The 4,185-nt window shown below is 36.9% G+C and overlaps 1 non-coding gene and 1 pseudogene across 1 annotated transcript; both read left to right on the top strand.

The window, feature by feature from the left end:
- The first annotated feature begins 481 nt into the window (after window positions 1-481).
- Window positions 482-586, top strand: LOC125175850 (U6 spliceosomal RNA). Its single transcript, XR_007156019.1, has one exon. It is a non-coding gene; the product is annotated as a U6 spliceosomal RNA (small nuclear RNA).
- A 275-nt stretch (window positions 587-861) lies between these two features.
- On the top strand, window positions 862-1,150 carry LOC125174434 (transmembrane protein 258-like; annotated as a pseudogene).
- Window positions 1,151-4,185: the final 3,035 nt, after the last annotated feature.

Raw genomic sequence — 4,185 nt, 5'->3', positions numbered from 1 at the left:
GCCAAAAAATACAGTGCCTACCAAAGAGAGGAGGGTGAGAGAAAGAACAGCACTATTCATTTAGTTAGTGTGGATTAATGGCCACTATCATGTCTCCTGAGCAGAAGGATTTACTAAAACAACCTCTTAGTTTCATTTTGTGCTAACAACTCTACCAACTACCTTAATTAATTGCCCAAAAACTGTTAATAACCATGTCATCATAGACCATCATGTAAATGAGCTTTAAAAAGTAAAATCTGAAGAGCAATCTTGCCATTCATTTATCTGAACTAATTATAATGTAGGAATAATTCTCACAGCAGGTGAAAACTGAGAAAAAGCATGCTTTTGCAGGAAAGCAAAAACATTTTAGATTTGACATCAAAATTTTAGAAGAAACAAAGAGCTTCCTTTTTGCAAGGCAGAGTGTTTTAAGTTTGTTCTTTTTGTTACATTCACATTTTTAATGAAGTATTGGTTAAAAAATCAAGAAGATATGGTGTTTGTTTGATAGCACATTTACCAAAATTGGAATAATAGAAAATTATCAGCTTGGCCCCTGTGCAAGAATCACATGCAAATTCATGAAGTGTTTCATCTTTAAAAAGAAAGATATGGAAAAGTGTGTTCAGTTTTCTTTTTAATGTTGAGGAAATAGCATAGCATATTTTGATTTTATCTCTAGGAAGAAATTATTTCCAGAATCAACAAGGCAGAGAAGGCGTTATGCTTGAGAATCAATGGATATTCATAAATTGATTAAATTGATGGGTTGTTTTGTTTTAGTGCCACTGTAATTTGTAGCTATAAAACATAGACTATATCCTGCCGATGTGTTATTCCAGTGGCAGAGCAGTGGATTACCCTGTACCTGGCAAAATGGAGACAGAGACCATGAGGAGATACACCAGCCAGTGAATCCAGCTGTCTTCCCGGTCTGACCATGGTGCTGTTGGCTACTGGTATGTTCTTTACCTCCTGGTTCTTCGTTTCTTAGGCTACCTCCACCCAGTACACTTGGGGTATCTACAAAGAGCTCCTCATCTCCTTGGTGGCCTTATTCTTCCTTGGCTTTGGAGTCCTCTTCCTGCTACTCTGGGGCAGCATCTATGTTACAAGCACCCAAGGGTTCCAGTCAGGTGGCTTCACTGATCCCTGCTTTAAGTAAATTAATTTTTTTTACTATTGCTGGAAGTGTCCCACCTGCTGCTCACTATAAAGGCAGATGTGTGACAGTCACAAAAATAGAGAATATATTCTTTCTTAAGAAGGCAGCCTGGTGAGGTAGAAAGTGTTGGATAGTAATTCACATCCTGATACATACTTGTTAGCTGTGTGAGTTTGGGTTTGCTGCTATTTACCTCATGAAGCCATAGGATGCGGAGCTGGTGTGAAGACAAACTATTATGGTATGTAATGGGCCTAACTGTTCTGGCATATGGTTAAACATTATTGTAGCCATATTTTTCCTTATTTTTCACCTTTATAAGTTTTGTTATTTAAATTCTTTTAAGTTTTATAACCTTTCTTTTTGAGGAAAAATTCTGTTATTTATAAACTAATTTGTCCTATAATGTTAAAAAGTGTTCAAAAATACTCCAAAGAGGAAAATATTTGGAAACTTTGCGGAATAGTCTCAGTTAGAAGGAACCTTAAAACCCTTTCTAGAAGCAAATGGTAGTTTTAAAGTCTGCATCTAGTGGAATAAACTGTTTAAAAATTTAGTTTTCCACATGTGAGGAGAGTGGCAGCATCAGCACAGATAGAAAAACAGCTCTATGCTCTGATGATTTAGTTACCTATAAAAGTATATATAAAAGAAGCTGATTAAAATTATTTAAAAGAGGAGGAATCTCATGAACTTCACTTACATGGCTCATTCTGACCTGAGAAAGATAGAGAAGTAGAAGACCACAAGGAATCCTAAGTTACAGAAAGTCACTTCTTTATTTTTAATAAAATATCAATGGAGATTTTGCTATGATATACTTCTGTAGGATTTTGCCTTCATTTTGATTTCAGTAAATGAAAAATTTGGAGAATGGCATATAGGCTTACTAATGACCTCATCTAGCTCAACTTCATGTCCCATAAAGAAAGTTGTCCAAAACTTATAAAACTTACAAATAGAGGATGACTGAGTGACTTTTCAATGGCATTGTTTAGTGGACTCATCTGAGAATTATTTAATGTTAAAGGAGAATACACCTGGGACACCTGGGTGGCTCAGTCGGTTAAGGGTATGATTTGGGCTCAGGTCATGATCTCGTGGCCTGTGAGTTCAAGCCCCACGTCAGGCTCTGTGCTAACAGCTCAGCTTTGGATTCTGTGTCTCTCTCTCTCTCTCCTCTGCCCCTCCCCCGATCACATCCTCTCAATCTCTCTCTTTTTCTCTCTCTCTCTCAAAAATAAATAAACATTAAAAAAAATTTAAAGGAGAATACACCTGTATTGACGTATGCATTTGCTACTTCATCATTTTTTACTATTTTCCATTTGCATGTTAACTTGTGTGTTTCTAGCTAGGAGAAAAGATGGTGCTAAATGTTATAGTTTTATTTCTCTATAAGATTTTACGCAGTTTTGTATCTTATTAGCAAATCCATTTTAGCATTCCTTTGACTATTTTGAAATATCATTCTGACACTTGTTAAAAAACAGTAAGGAAGATTTTATTCAGAGTACTGGTGCAATGGCACTTTGCAATAGGGGAGACAGAGATTGGGCTCGATTCTGAACATAAGGAAAAGAGGGGACTTACAGCCAAAGAACAGGGTGGGGGTGTCAGTGGATAGAAAATTACCAAGAGGAGGTATCAAAACTAGTGGGGAGGTTTTCTGCTGAAAACAGGCTAGGGGAGATCAGATATTATAGGGGTAAGGAGGTATGGAATTTGATCAGGTTTTGTGGGTGATCAAATATTGAGGGTAGCAGCTCCTTCTAAACTGACTTGGCAAAATTCTTCCTGCAATGGGTGATGCAGGCCTGTTCACGAAGAATACTAAAGCCCAAGGGCAAGTCCTAGAGGTCCGAGAGGGGCTTGATGGGGGTCAGATTAAGGAGAGAGTGTCTTTGTCATTATTTGTTTCTCTTTATCAAAATCTCCTTTGAACTAGCTTTCCATCTTACTGGTTCTTTCGTTAATTGTTTAATTAATTAAATCTTTGATATGTGTTCATTTTATATTTATATGAGAGTCATGTTTTGAATGTTTTTTTTGAAAATTGTACTCAATCATGAGCTCATTTGTATGTGAAGGTTTTTGAAATATAATTTTCAAAGTTAGGGAGAAGATAATGTCCTTTCTCAGTAGACTGGTCCAACTGTATGCTATCAATCAGTTTTTAAACTACTTAGAGAATTATTGGACACATATAGAAAGAATATCAGCATCTTCAGTAAGAATATGTTCAGTTAGGCAGTAGCATATCAAATGTTTCTCTTGAGCATTTCTACATTTTAAGGAGATAAGGATTATCACAAAGGACCTAAGAAAAACCACTTCATGTGCTCTGCAAATGTAACATATGACATGATGCATATGTCATCATTTAGTGCTAAAGTTAAGTGATATGTATTTTTAAACAACATTTTAGTAAGAAGAATGTCACAGTGCTTTGACAAGAAAGTTTGTATGCTTATGCATTGCCATTAAACGTGATTTTGGAAAATGAGGCAGGAATAGAGGTGAGGGAGAGATGAGGAGACCACACATTATTTGGTATGTCCAATGCTGTATATGCTACTCCTTCTTTTTATTCCTTTCATGCAGTAGTTTGGATCCAAACGAGAAAATGGATAGTTGGAGGGGAATTAGTTGTAAAGGAACCTCTTAAAAAGGTGTGAGAATGATATCAAGAAACCTCACCTGACAGTGTAGCCTGTAACAGTGGGTGTCTATTACCTAGAGAGAGGGCACCCAGTAGGTGCCGTGATCTCGGGTAGAGGGAGTTGACCCTCAGGAATGAATATCATGACTTGACTTTCCTTTTCCCATCCCCTCTGGGTGCTCCCAATTGGCTGAATCTAACCAGAATCCAGAAGATAAAGTTGTGCATTAATGCAACCCATATTCTTTAGCTTCTTGGGGCAGGAGTGGAGTAGGGTGGAGTAGGGTGGAGATGTGTAAAAAAAATGGACCTATAAGGTAATGTGAAAGATGTCTTGCACATCTGGTAAATATTCAACAGGAATTTTATTTGC

This window comes from Prionailurus viverrinus, chromosome C2 (genome assembly GCF_022837055.1).
Source record: "Prionailurus viverrinus isolate Anna chromosome C2, UM_Priviv_1.0, whole genome shotgun sequence".
Classification (NCBI taxonomy): Eukaryota; Metazoa; Chordata; class Mammalia; order Carnivora; family Felidae; genus Prionailurus; species Prionailurus viverrinus.
Note: the sequence above shows the minus strand (reverse complement) of the source record. Positions and strands in the feature narration are given on the sequence as shown.